This window comes from Cavia porcellus, unplaced genomic scaffold, assembly GCF_034190915.1.
Source record: "Cavia porcellus strain 051 isolate PalLab524CR breed Dunkin Hartley unplaced genomic scaffold, mCavPor4.1 scaffold_7, whole genome shotgun sequence".
NCBI classification, from domain to species: Eukaryota; Metazoa; Chordata; class Mammalia; order Rodentia; family Caviidae; genus Cavia; species Cavia porcellus.
Window position 1 is genome coordinate 66,919,201 of NW_026947490.1, and position 15,184 is coordinate 66,934,384.

Sequence of the window (15,184 nt, forward strand, 5' to 3'; positions counted from 1 at the left end):
TCATGGACTGAATGAGGAAGATTCAGCACTTTTGCACATGCTACCTAAGACATGCCATTGCTTATTAGCCAGCTTTGTCCCTGACGTATACCGGAGATAGTTTTTAAGGAAACATTTATTTTGGCTCATGGGTTCAGAAATTTTATCCCGCAGTCACTTGTGGGAAAGAGAGAGAGGGAAAGAGGAAAGAGGAATCCTCTCCTTCAAGGCCATGCCCCAGTGACCTAACTTCCTGCCTTTCGGCCCCACCTCAAGGTTCTGCTACTTCCCAATAGTGCTAAGAGCTGGGGACCACAGTTTCAGCACATGAGGCTTTGGGGAGCGATACAAGGTGGAAGCCACAGTATCTTGTAGCCTCATGGCATGTTCATGCAAGAGGCACTCTTACCTCTTCTTTATTTTTCAGAGAAATTGAAGGCTGGTATGCTCAAACTCACAAAGTAATGGAGTCTTCTTCATACAGTGCACACAGAAGCACTGATAAGTGAGCGGTCATCTCGTGCCCAGGAAGCTCGGGGGCCTTCTGGGAACCCATTCCTAGGGCAGAGGTGGGTCATTGTGAATCTGATGAAGCTGCAGCCTCAGGAATTCTGTCTGCCTTGGGCCTAATTTGATATCACCCTAGGTGAGGCCCAGCGAGACTTGGGTCGAGGTCTACACTTTGATAATTTTTATGAAAAGCTAATCTAGCTAATGGGAGCACAGGTCTGTGGCACTGGTATCTGAGGAAGTGGCCGTGAGAGAGTTTTACAAGCGAAGTTCACGGCTGAGACATGTGCACCCAGGGCTCGCAGAGCTGTTTACTAGTGAGGCCAGGGGTTGCAGCCTGAAGATGGGCACCAGCAGAGCTCAGAGAGAAAAGCAAGGATGTCCTGAATGGGTGCTGAGGGAATCCGGCACTCACCTTCCTGACAGCACAGCTGGTGCATGTCAGACATGAGTGTGGTTAGGACAGAAAGCAGCTTCTGCTCGTTGTCGTGTTCCAGCTCGAGCCTGAGAGTTCACAGAATCCAAGCCCTTGCCAGGTAGAGGTGTCGCGGAACACGCTTGCTGAAGGTCATACAGCCGACCTGGAGCCCATCTTCTGATCTTCCCTGCCCCCACCCCTTCCTTGGGTTGGTCTTAATATCTGTAAAATAGCAACAAAGAGATGAAGACGGGCTGCCAGACATCTGCTGGACCAAATGGGGAGCTGCTTGGCATCGAGGAGATGTGCCTCTGGGGACCTGCCGGTGCAGCTGTCCCCCTTAAGTGTAATTCCCTCATAGGCCTGTGTAGAACCCTGCTGCACCTCATCAGGACAGCCAGAAAACTTGGCCTCTTATTGACAGCTCATTTCCTGGGTGTAACTCAATATGAAAGCCCATGCTTTCCTGGAGGGCCAGGGGGATTTTTGTTTTAAATTGGCTCTGTGACAGGAAGTAAGGTTGCCGCATGCCAAGTCCCAGGGACAGCCAACTGCAGTGGGGTCTGTGGAAGGGCAGGCCTGCCATTGGACAAAATCTGCTTTACTTTGAAACAGGGTTTCGCTAAGTTGTTCTACCCAGGTTGGGTCCCAGTGTCCTAGAGCGCTGGGGTGAAGGCATGCCCCGCCAGGCCTGGAGAACTGAGAACTGAAACCTCATAAGGACTGCTGGGACCAAGAATGTGCTGACATCGCATGGGGCACCAGCAGGAGATCTCGGCCACCTCCTACATGCAGTTTTGGAAGTGTTAGAAGGTTATTTGTTTTAATTTACACCCCAATCTGTTTCCAAAAAGACTTTGTTGCCAACCATTCACTTGCCATCTTGCCTTCCTCCTGACACCTCACTTTGTTAAATACCAATTTAATCTCAATGCCTGAGAAAATAATTTCAATAACAATTCTTGGGTGCCAGCATCAAAGTTTGCAAAGTTTGCTGCAGGTCAGAGAGGGAACGGTGTGAGCAATACCCATCAAGCCTTTGCACTGATTCGTGTGCACACTCACCAGGATTTCTGCTTGGCTCTCTCTGAGAAGAAAGTGACAAAGGAGGAATGAAGTTTCTATTCCGCTGGCCTAAGGTCCCCACCCCTAGGAGCTCCTTCCACTGGGGACCCTCCCTCTTCTAACTTTCTGCTCATGTTCCTGCGTTAACCTGCTGTAGGAAGCTGTCTTGGCTGACGACCTCCCAGAGCCACCCACTCAAGGACAGAGTGTGCTTCATCTGCTCTCAGTTCTAAGACCTTAACTGAGGTGGAGACAGTTGTTTCAGAACTAGAGGTGCTAACAGCAGGAGAGGAAGAGCTGACCAATGAGATTCTGTTAATTCTGGGGACTGTAAGAGAAAAGCCACCTGGAATCAGTAATCAATGAGCTAGCAGTGAAGACCAGAGCATCCTCCCATTACAGCCCACAGGGAGGCATCCCAAGCTGGCCTCGAAATACCACCATCATAGAGGACACAGTAAGATTCAAAAGAATATGGAATTTGCTCTACAAATTGAGGTGTTACAATTTTCCTTAACTCATTAATCCTTAGTGGTTCATGAGGGTGAATAGGCTTCATCTCCATCTTCACACGTGAGTGTAGAGAACCTCACAGAGCATTTTACAACATGTCTCCATAGTGGTTCATTTATAAATTCAGGTATGCTTGACTCTTCAAGCCCAATTCACATTCTTCCAAGGCTTCATTGGAGATGAAAAGGAAGATTTTCAACACAGAGAGGGTTAATTAGCAATAGTGAAGACCTGGAGTTAGGATGGACTTCTGGTCAGTCTTGCACACACACACACACACACACACACACACACACATGCACATGCACACACATGCACATGCACACACACGCACATGCACACACACGCACATGCACACGCACACACATGCACACGCACACACATGCACACACATGCAATGCACACACACACGCACATGCACACGCACACACACATGCACATGAACACATACCAGTCTCTTCTTTCTGTAGAACTATTTTCTTTCTTTCTTTCTTCCTTTCTTTTTTTCTTTCCTTCCTTCCTTTTTTTGATATTTTGAGTCAGGCTCTCACCATGTAGTTTAGGCTGGCCCCGAACACAGTATGTAACCCATGGTGACCTCAACCTCACAGTAATCCTCCTGCCTCAGCCTCCTAAGTGCTGGGCTACAGACATGTGCTACCACACCCAGCCATCTGTGGAGCTATTTTTTTTTTTTTTAATCAGAAATTTAGGTCTTGCAGAAGTTTTGCTCTCAATAGGACAGAGATCTGAGAGGTAACTCAGGGCCCAGAGGACGCCTGGGATCCCTTCCAACTTCTCTATGTGGACTTATCTGTGAGTCTGCAGGACCAGTGAGTGAGAAACTACCATTTTCATTTTGAGTCACCTACAAAATAAAGAGAAAAAAAACAGGGAAAGTCATTCAGATTGTTTCACTGAAGTCCCAAGCACCTTCTGGTCTGGCAGCAGGTAAAGGAGAACAGGAAGGCTTGGCCAGGGCCTCCCTAGTTGCTGCTGTCCTCCCCACCCCCCACTTCACTCCCCTGGGGGTGTTTCCCAGCAGCAAGTGCTGCTAACCGGCAGACAGTCTGAGCGCACACAAACACCCAATTCTACAGCACTCTCTCTGTGACCAACAGCCAAGCAGCTCTGGAGCCTAACTCATACCACTTCTGTAACACGGTTTCCTGATGGACTATATCCTGAAGATTACAGAAGGAAGTATTTTATTCAGAGTGATCCCTTAGCGTAACTCCTACTCTGCGGGCAAAGCTGCTTCCTAGCCATTTCTGCTGCAAGGTCAGAGGCTCTAATCTGGCTTTCCTTGTAGGATTCCTTCCTCTTCTGGAAACTGAGGATTAGAGCAAGGTACCCTTCAGGTCACACTCAGCGATTGATTCACTTTGTAGAAAAGAAAATTGAACCACAGCCAATTTGCCCACTTGCTGAAGGTCTACATCTATCTGTGCACAGAGCAGGGGTGGGAACCGCGCCCTTGACTTCTCTAACATCAAGATTTTGCTAACAGACAATACTGTTGATTGTTGCTTACTGTTCTCTTTTTAGTGTGTATGCTCGGGAAATCCCAGAGCAGAAGCAAGGCAGAAATTTGTACTTCTGTTAGCTTTTGGGGTGAGGTATTGATAGGAACTATCTGACCAAATTTCCCTTTTACTGGTAGCAGGAGGCTGGATCCTGTCCAAGACATCATGAGGTGCAGAGCAGGTGCATAAGAATAGGCTTAGGATAAAGGACAGAGGGGAAGGAAAGATTCTACAGCTGGAGGCAAATTCAGAGTGACCTCAAAGGAAAACTAATGATGTTTGGTGTAAGAAAATAAAGTCATGGTTTCCCATTGAAATTAACAATGACAAAGAATATTGCTACACCAGCCTAAGGGTACTGGGATGCACATGTGGAAAGATTCAGTCCTAAAAACTGAATCTAAGCCAAATCGTAGCAGTGTACTCTCTTTAGAATGGATTCCCAGTAAATTATGAATTCTACAAAATGATGCCAATTGTAAAAGCAAAACTCTTCCAAACTAATCTTGACCTTAAAGTTGTGCTGTGAGGGCTGCTTTCTTCGTCATTTGCTTGGTGACTCAGGCTTAGAAAGGGAAGGCCAGAGTGAGCTGGACCTGCCTGCTGGAAGCCAGAGCCGAGGCTGGGCAGAGGAGAGCTGTACTGGGGATTCACCGAGGCTGCTCAGTTAGAAGTGGTCAGTGTGTGGCTTGAACCACTGTCTTAGGGTTTTATTCTGCCAAGTAGGAAACAACTTTGGAAGGAATGGGTTGTTTACTGAATGGCCTCATTTGTGGGAACCATTTTTATATATGTCACCAAAGTAGGGAACAGAGACTGTGGGAGGTAGGGTATGCGATGTGAGGGTACACGATGGTACCAGGGAGACCTTAGATTTGAACCCAGCTTCCAAAACTCATACCTTTTCTGCTAAATTCTATTTGCTTCATAATATCACAGGGAAAAGAAGAAAGAAATTTCCTACCAAAGCTTTGAAAAATGGTAATCCAAATGCCCTTACAATGACATTATTCTAATTTGTAGAAATGAAGTTACTGAATTATCATTGTATCTGTGAATGGAATATGCTCTCATCTCTCTACAAACAGAAGTGGAGAATGTGGTCTACGCTTCTAAGGGGTTAACCATTTGGTTGGGAAGTAAGATCAGGACTATGAAAACAGTATCCTTGTACTCTGGGAGGCTGAGGCCGAAGACCACAAGTTTGACCCCAGCCTGGGGACTTAATGACTGAGCCAGACCTGAGACCAAGTGTAAAGGACCTGGGTTCAATTTCTTTTTTTGTCTTTTTCCTTTTTATCGGTACCGGGGCTCGAACTCATGACTGCCTGCTTGCAAGGCAGACGCTTATGCCACTGAGCTAAATCCCCAGCCCCCATGGGTTCAATTTCTAGTATTGCAAATACATAAATAAATACAAGCATGTCAGGTGGTGTAATGAAGGGTACATGTGTGTGGCTCAGACTACTGCAGGAGAAGATACAGAATAGAAAGCTGAAGAAATGAGGTCTGTCATAAGTCATGGAATCGGAAGGGGCTGCATTCTTAGCATCTTTTCTGTGAGGCAGGGCTGAGCTTCCCAGAGAACACAGCACGAGGCAAATCTTAAGTGAAAATATTTTGGGAGACTTTCAGATCCAGGACAGTGAGAGTGAGGGAAGAGGGAAGTCGGCAGGGAAGAGGAGGGAAGCGAGCAAGAGGACATGGATTACTGAACTGGCCGGAGCTTTGGGAAAAGTCACTGTAGTTGCTTAGTCATGTGGGCTGTCTTGGGAGAGGCCACACAGAACACTGTGTCCCAAACACACTATTAAGGGGAGAAGGTGGAGGCATGTGTTTTCTGCCCTCCCTTGGCTTTCTCTCAGTGGTCTACAGTTTCCCATGAGGTTAGCTCTGCTGTCCTTCTGGACGGTAAATGCAGACACTCTGGGGCAGCTGCTGGGATAGGCAGCTTCCAGGACTACTGTCTAGCACTCATTTAAATGTGTAAGTTTGGGGAGGACCAGAGCCTGCTGGACGCACTCAGCTTGGGCACAGAGTGGCTGGGGCTCCCACTGGCTGCAGTGGGGGCCATGGTAGAGCTGACACACTCCTTGTTGGAGGCTGAGACTATCTGAGCCTACCGAAGATGAAGATGTGGTGCCCCCACGGGGCTCCATGAGCAGGGGACCAGGGACAGCAAGAGTAAAGTAAAGCTGAGGAGCTGTGCCAACTGCATCAGACACAGAGCTTCAAGAGAAAGATATCACACTCAGATCAGAGCAATTTCAGGAAGAGGCACAGGGACGCTGTCGTCTAGCACCAAAGCCCGGCTCCAGGTCCTACCTACTGCCTGTAATATCTAAAACACTAAATGAGATACGAAATAACTTGCTCAGTGTTGTTGTACTGAGCGTGATTTTTGCAGGGTGATGGAGTCTGAATCTGGCATTTTCCCTCAGAGGATCAAGTATGAAAGACTCAGTTCCTAGGCAGTGGTGTTTAACCTTTAGGAGGCGGGGCTACTGCAAGGAAGTTAGGTCGTTGGGGGCGTGGCCTCCAAGGGGGTACTGGGACCCAGGCCCTTCCGTCTTGTTTGTTTCTCAGCTGCCAGGTAGTAAATGGGTCTTCTCTCCCATGCGCACCGACCGTGATCTCCCGTGCTTCCTCAGGTGCAAACAACAGGGCCAAGTAACCTTGGAGTGAAGCCTCTGGAACCGCGAGGCACGGTAAGCCCTGCCTCCTTAAAAGCTGGTTATCTCAGGCAAGTATTTTTTTACAGCAGTGGAAATCCAGCATGAGGGCCACTCAGCTGTGGCTGGGCAGGAGGGAGGAAGCGTGGCCGTACATCTGGGAGCAGAGATGAGCAAGGCACGTGGTGGAATAAGGAAGGGGGTGGCCGTGGCCAGAAGAGCGTGAAGAATGGTAAGAAATACTGGTAAGTGGGTGGAGTATTACCTCGAATGGCCTGGAAATAAAGCAGGTCACTTTCCCTTGATGTGGCAGGAAAAAGCTTGCTATTCAGTTTTGAGGTGAAAGCAGCGTGAAGTAAGATTGTGCTTAAAAGAACAACAAATTCACCTTAGAACAAAGGGCGTCGGATTCTAGGTGCCATCCGGCAAGCTATGAAATAAATACGGATGTGGAATAGTGCAAGCCCGGAGTTTGATTGTGCTGGGTGATATGGACAAAAGATGTTTTACAGAGGAAAAAAATGGTAGGAGATGAATGGCTAGATGTGGGAGTGAAACAGAAAAATGAGTCAATGGAAAACATAAGCTTTAAGTCTTGATGATTGGACCCAAGAGGAGGAGAGGCCGCCTAGGACAGGTGGAGAGAGGTGATAATGGGCTTTGGTTATTGGGGTCCAGGAGATCCATTTTTTTTGTCTTTTTATCAGTACTGGGGATGGAACTGATGACCACACACTTGCAAGGCAGGCGCTTATGCCGCTGAGCTAAATCCCCAGCCCCAGGATCCACTATTTAATTATCTGCTCTCAGCTTGCTGTGTACATATAAGGTTAACCCCAGCAGGAGGACAGAGCATGCATTCTCCTCCATGTAGTTAGTAAGGGATGCCTAAGTAAGGGACCGCTCAAAGGCAGTGGTGAGTGTTGGGGTGTAGTTCTGTGCAGAGCAAGTGTTCAGCACGCCTGAGGCTCTGGGCTCCATCCCTGGCAACAACGACAAAGAAAGAAAGCCATCTAGCTTTGTAATTGGCTTTAAAATTTGGCAGAAATTATTTCTTAAGGTTCCTGAATATGAAACTTTGGAATCGAATCAGTCTTGCTAAGAAAAATTCAGAATATTGGCAATGGAGCAGGAACTCCTAAAAACTACACATAAAATCCACCAAGTGAAAATAGGTCAAGACAAAAACAAACTGAGCAATGTTTATAACATTATTTGTGCCTAATTATCATTTTAAGCAAACAAAACCTTTGTCTCTGTGACTGAGGGGCAGGTGCATCATGGACAAACAAAAGGGACCTTTTTGGTGCCAGCAGGAATAGCTTCAAATTACAACGCAGTATTGCAGAAGTTAAACATACCGATATTTTAGGAGATGTTTTATTTCATACACATTTCCAAAACATTCAAAATTAATCTATTTGTCTTCTGGGAGATTATATCGGGGTGACAATATTAATAGAGTGATGTATACTGGCCGTCTTTCTGATTGTGTTCCTGATATTTTGCAGTTATTAAATATTTGAAATGATCAGGTTTGCCCATACTGAAAAGGAGCAGGTTAAAGCTTTTTTCTTATCTATAGAAAGATTTTTTGCCCAATATCTGAAACATCCATTGGAACAATGGGGTACAGATAGGCTGAGCATAAACCCATAGTGTATTCAAATAAATAACAACGTCCTGAGGCTCATGTAGGGTCCAGCAAGAGCAAAGGAACTGATCCCTCGTCTCTTTAGGACTCTCTGTAAATTACTCTCCCCAGTTTCTCGGAGTTTGTGCTCTTTGATTGTTTCTTCATGTGTGATATTTTCGGGATGGTGGGAAAATTTTTATTCATCTTTTGTCATTGTGCTTCATCCATGAAAATGCTGAATAATGTAGGCAATAAATAGAAATCTTCCTCAGATAACTCAGAGCCTTCTTATAAAGCTGTGCGTATACCTCAGGGGCTGATTTTGGAAAGTTATTTCTGAGCTTCATAGTTGAGATCTTGCTATCTGCTATGTGCTATTTTTATTTTCTGAGTTGTAGCATTGTTCTTGGATGAAGCTTTAGAGGAGATTAATCAGATGCAAGATTCCTGCAAACAGCTGGGATAAGCCTTAAACAACTTACGGTAAGTACTTAACTTTGAAACTGTTCCTTGAAAACAGGTGCACAGAAGTCACAACAGCCTTCCATACTGCTGTCATGAAATATAAACTAGTGACATTCATGAATAAATAAATAAAATTGATCTTTAACCAGTCCTTTTACATTTTGACACATATTTTATTTTATTGTCAGTGTTTTTTTTTTTAAGTTTTAGTATGTTTGCTGTACATAATTGTACTGATCTTGGTGGATTAGTATATACATACATCTTGATCATTTTTAGACTTTCTTTCCTTTCCCCACCCCTTTCTTCCTGACTGAATGCTGAAGAATACAAGTGACAAAAGATGCTGGCCTTCCGATGCCAGAGGAAACTCAGAGATGAGTGCTCAGGCCCTCCTCATTCCCCCAACCCCTGGAGAGTCTTCTAAAGGTTTATATCCAGTAGTATCAATGTTTTCTCTAGTTCTGCTGTTGTTTTTCTTGATTTTTCAGGGAAAGAAAAAATTTAAAAGTTTTTATTAAGCAAAAAGATATCCATGATGAATTTTCAAAGGAAGATATTTAAAAGACTCAAATGGGAAGGAGGTTGCTGGACTCAATTTTCAAGAAACAAAAATGCAGGTAATAAAAATTCTGGAATGATGAGATGAGATTTAAGCAAATTTCTGCTACACTATATTGTTGTCCTATTTGTTACTGACTCGTGTAAGAAACTCTTGAATTAAAGTTACTATAAACTGTTCTTTGGCTAATTCTGAATGAAGATGGGCAGACCTGAGCATTTAGTCCAATGCATATTCAGAAACAAAGATTTTCACAAAAGCTAGAGCAGGAAAGCAGAAACTAATGATTTTCCTTTCTTTACTGCAAGAGAAACAGGTTTGTAGTTTTTCCTGTCCTGAAAATACATTAATGTAGCCGATGTCATGGCACATGCCTGTAATCTCAGCACTCAAGAGGCTGAGGCAGGGGGATTGTTGCAAGTTTGAGTCCAGCCTAGGCTACAAAGTGAGCTCAAGGCCAACCTGAACTGCATAGCGAGACCCTGTCTCAAAAAAAAAAAAAAAAGCAATTTAAGTTAGTAATTTATTTTTAACTTTTTCTACTGTACTGTTTTATTTTTGATTTTCTATACTGGCATGGATATATACTTAAAGTATAGTAAAATAATATTTTTATTGTCTGAGCTTCATTTCTGACCATAACTATTTGTCTGTTTCTCTTCATGACTATAACTGAAAATAACTTTTTCAGAAAGGAAGTATTTAAAAATGACCTGCTCTGGAGGTTAAGTATGTTAGATATGCCACTGCGACAATGTGCAAAGAGTTTTTTTATCCCTGGAAATGCATTGAGGAAACTGAGCAGCTTCTTAATTCTTGATCACGGTTTGAATCTAGGGCTGGGCCGGCTCCTCTGTAACTTTACCCAGATACCTAAGTTAGGGTGTGTCACAGAGCTCAGCATTCTAAAGGTTTACCCTATTTGTCTTGAATGAATGAAGGGTTGAGTGAATGAATGTATTTCTCTCTGGAAACCCCTATTTTGCATAAGGTATATGTAGATTCTCAAAAGGACTGAGAAAGTTTAAAAACATACTAAAAAAAGGAGTAAGAAGGAGATGGATTATTAGTGTAGTATTTCCAGTTAACTTACGAACTTTGGCATTTTCTTCTTCTTCTTTTTTTGTTTTTTTTTTGAGACAGCTCTCACTATGCTGTTCAGGCTGGCCTTGAACTCACTATGTAGCCCAGGCTGGCCTTGAGCTCACAGTGATCCTTCTGCTTCAGCCTCCCAAGTGCTGGAAATACAGGTGTGGGTAACCACGCCTGGCTGGCTTTAGTTTTAATATCTTAGCTGCACACAGTCTGGTTAGCAAGAAATTATAAACCATGAAAACAGGGTGTTTCCTTAGAGAATAAAATTTAATTCAAGAGGAAGCACATGGTTGAGAAAGATGGCAAACAAGGAGAGTTGCAAGGGGTGGAAAACAACAGAGAAACGGAGGGATCCACACTTCCCACATCAACATGGAGCGTCCAGCACACATCCTGGCTCCCCACACCAAAACCAAGAAATAAGGCTTTTTGATTCCGGTGGGAAATTCAATAGAGGTTTCAGCACAAGCCTTCATTGTGGATCCGTGGCATCTGGATCTGAAAATAGTACAACTTCTCAAGAAGGGTGTTATTTATTTCCTTCCTCTTCTGTGCTTACTGATGGTGATGAAGAACTGAGCTAGGAAAACTAAAAAGGTCTGAGAAAAAGGGAAGTGTTGGGGACAGTTGGGTGGGTTCTCGGCAGGCTCAGATTCTCGGTGAGCACAGGCACTGTGGATTGCTGGCCTGCTCCTTCCTGCTGGGGCCCGAGCCCTCAGGGACACCTCAGTCATGTGCAAACCAGGCCGTTCATGGGGCCTCTTTCTTTCTTTCTTTTTTTGATGTGCAAGGAACTGCGTGTCATTCTGAGAAGTCCTGTGCATGTGGAGGGGCTGTGGGTACATGCTTTAGATTTTGAGGGTATTTCTTTTGTTATAGATTTTTTAAATTTTTAATTGATGCATTCTAACTACATATTTAAGAGTTACACACACATATGGTAAAGGCCAGAAGTGGGTAATTAGCATGCTTTCCTGGTGAAAACATTCAAAGTCTTCTCTTCCAGCTGTTTTGAAATATATAATACATTATTAACCCCAGTCGCTCTGCTGTGCAGTGGTGCACTGGAATTTATCCTTGTTACCTCACTGTAACTTTGTACCTGCTGACCAATCCCTACCCCCTTCAGCCTCAGCTAAGTCCAGCCTGCCTTCTGGTTCCCTGAGATCCACTCTCTTCTAGCCCACTGGGCAGAAGGCACAGAATTTGTCCTTCTGTATTTGGTTTGTTTCACCTAGCATAATGGCCTCTCAGTTTCATTTACATTTTCCTGAATGACAAAATTCTGTCCTTTCTGATTTGATGTTATTCCTAACATGCCCTACTAAGTAGGTCAGGTTGGGGCTTGGATTGTAGGAGTAAAGTATAAACTCCAATTGGGCAAAGGGAATGAATTACATAGAAGAAACGAGTCAATTAGTATCCAAAAACAGTTTGAGTCTATATAGAGGCTCAGCTTTGAAAATCTTGGGGCCCTTTCTTTTGGAACCAGCCTTCCTCATTGCCTTTCTCCATCCTTCAGTCCCTCAGAACCTAGCCTGGTCCCTCCTGGTCAGCAGAAGCCCTGCCTGGCCCGTCCCAAGGCCACACCAGGAGCCACAGAAGCCCGTGTGCTCTGCAAAGCTGCACAGCTGTTCAGTCCCTCTGACCGGGACCTGAGCCCCTCAGTGCAGAGAAGTAGGAATCCAGGGCCCAGTCGGATGCTTCACACACACAAACGCGCAGTGAGCACTGCATGAATTTCAACAGAGGGCAAAACAGGAGTCGACAGCTGTGTGTGTGACATGCTTGCAAAATTTTTTTTTCCATTATTTTTAAGAAACAAAGAAAGTTGTGTAAAACAAAATACTAGAGTTTCCATTAGCAGCTGTCTGTTGCAGCCATGCATTAATTTTTGCAGGTACTAAGAACCAATTTGTTGTTTTAAAAATGCAAAACAACAACAAAAAAGAAAACTATCTGAAGTCTGCTTTGCACTTGAGAATAGTGTCCCAAGCACACTACCTACAGCAGCTCTTTGAGGGAGCAACTCCCCCTCTCCCACACACACACTCTTAGGGTGAAGGAAGTTACATTTGTATAAACTACCCATGCACAGACCAGAGCTCAGAGAGGGGAAACGAAACATCTGCTCGGGATAGGAAGGGGCCACTCCGGAAAAGAAGATGAAGCCTACAACAATGGTTGGAGGCAGGCAGAAGGGTGAGGGCAAGAAGATGGGTTGGTGGAGGCTGGGAATTGGGAAGGGAGCTGGGGGAGTAGTGGGGAGATCCCAGAGAGGGAGCAGAGCACTGCCAGGAGCAGACTATCACCAATGGGGTGAGCAGGACTTTGCTTGGTTCAGATGCAAGATGACAGGGAGGCGGGCAGTGGGGATCGGGATCGGGCAACAAGGCCCTAGGAAAGACCTGCAGAGAAGGACAGCTATAGCCTAGCAGGAGGAGCATCTGAAGGGATCTGAAGCAGAGGCGGAGGCGTCAGAAAAAAGGTGTCAAAGGTGAAGGAGACCTGGGAGGTCAGCTGAGATTATGAAACTGACCCACATGGTGAAACCCAGCTGAAAGCTGGTGTGCGCGTGACTGAGCCTGTGAGCGGACTGCAGCCGGCTCGGAAAGAACTGGACGAGCAGGCAGCTCAATGTTTGTTGTGCTAGAAGAAACTAGGTGGAGCTGCGTGTCAGGGACAGCTCCCGGCTTGTTCAGAAGCAGGCGGGACAGTGATGCAAGGACAGCTTCTTCATGACCTTCTGTTTTTTTCCTGGTAGTCTCCTCCCAGTGTGCTGAAGTTGCAGCCCGGAGAATAATGGTTAATACTAAGATTAATAGAAGGTAGGGAACCAGGAAACCAGCAACATGGCCATGCAACTGAATCAGGAACTCAGCAAGACAAAGCAAGGTGCCCCGCAGGATAGTTACACCAGTTTGAGAGCATAACAAAGCAGCCTTGTAGTGAATTGTCTAGCTTTCTGGGGACACAACCCAGAGTCCAGTAGCAAGCACCGAAATAAATGAGGAAAGCAGGGACTCAGAACCCAACTCGGACAACAGAACCTCAGTCAGTCAGGGCAGGGGCTCCAGCGTGCGATGTTTAGTCGACCTTTAACCATGTGTTGATTTGCCGGCTTCTGCAGTGAGGGAAGCCAGGCTTTGAGTGCACTGTCTCTTCAGGGTAGCATTTAGTGGGCTGGCCCGCCAGGGTAGGCCTCCCAGCCGTCCTCAGGATGAGCTCACCTTACTGGAGTAACGGATCCAGGGCCGGAATTTTGCAGTTTATATTATGAGGCTTTCTCTGTCTTAGTAGGGAATTTCTGTGTTCAGACTAAAGTGAAAGAAAAGACCAGCAAATACTTATATCAAACCCAGAGTGGTTCATTTTCAGCGACATCTATTTGGAGATCTTCAAAAGAACAGAGTCTCTTGTGCTAGGTTTCAGGTATTGGTCAAGGGCTGGTAGAGGCCTCAGGAGCCCATTTTGTGGCCTCGTCTGTTTTATGATAGCATCTTAGAAACATGAACCATAGCAAAGGTGTCCTGGGAACCTGCGTAAATATTCACCTTTCGTCCTTCACCCAGTTAAGGGCCTGTATCAGCACCCAGAGCTTGGCCCATTCAGCGGACCAGGTTTGAGGAAATGCACCAACTGGGAGCATCTCTTCAGACAGCCTGACCACGACGGCCTTCCACTGCCCCGCCAGTTGCCCTGACCTCCAGCTGGAGCCTTAGCACATGCATACAGCTTGCTCACAGATGAAAGTGACCGTTAATGATAACAGAGGGCCGGCCATGCTGTTGGTCACAGTGAAGGCCGCCTTAGAACAGCAGCACAGCAGCCAGAGTGACACTCCCTGACCACAAGGCATGGGAGGTGGGGGGAGGCCCATGCTGGCAGCTGGTGAGGTGGGAGCCCCGGAGGGCCCCAAACCCTGGAGCTCCAGATCTCAGGTGGGGAAATCTTTGAAGCTCTCAGCCCAGCAGCCTGGTCTCCTGGAAAACACCCCTGGTTTCTCACTGACTGGTTTTGAGTTTCTCATATAAGAGAAATCATGCAATATTTAAGTCTGTGTCTGATTTATTTCACTTAATATTGTGATCTGAAGGTGCATCCATCTTCTTGCAAATGACTCAGATTTATTCTTTGTAGCAAAGTAGGACTCCATTGTGCATAAACACTGCTTTTTCTTTATCCAGTTGTCTGCTGATTGGGATCTTGGATTTCTTAGGATCTTTTCCCCCAAGTCAGATAGCTCTGTGTTCTAAGACACAGAAATCTGCCACACATTCACCAAGTTCATCAATAAAACAAAATTAGAAATTCTTCCTTTCCCAGTCACTGACAACAACTGACAAAAGGGTCGGAGCTGCCAGGAAGATGACAACCAGTGTAGATATACCCTCAACAACCTGCTTCGTACCGAGGCCTTAGCAACCAAGCAGGGCCTCTCAGCAATGATCCCGCAGGGCATTAGCCAAGGCCTACGATGGCCTCCCAGGCTGGGGTGACCACAGAGGATTGTGGTTACGGTACCCTGAATTCACACATGGGAAATGCTGAAATATCCCCGGAGCTGCCCAGAAGGGCGAGCACGTGAGGGCACACACACAGATATGCATGTGCCAGACGTGGCTGCTTGGAAACTGTCCCGTCACACAGGACAGCTCACCAGGGCCAGTGCCTTAGGTTGATGCCCAAATAGAGGATGAGATCCTGCTAACAGGGCTGGATGGCACCCAGCTTTCTCCTCAA

The 15,184-nt window shown here is 45.8% G+C and overlaps 1 long non-coding RNA gene across 1 annotated transcript; it reads left to right on the forward strand.

Annotated features, from left to right (window-relative positions):
- The first annotated feature begins 6,455 nt into the window (after positions 1–6,455).
- On the forward strand, positions 6,456–14,623 carry LOC134477015 (uncharacterized). The gene is made up of 2 exons (XR_010048895.1): positions 6,456–9,404; positions 14,014–14,623. It is a non-coding gene; the product is annotated as an uncharacterized LOC134477015 (long non-coding RNA).
- The last annotated feature ends 561 nt before the right edge of the window (positions 14,624–15,184 follow it).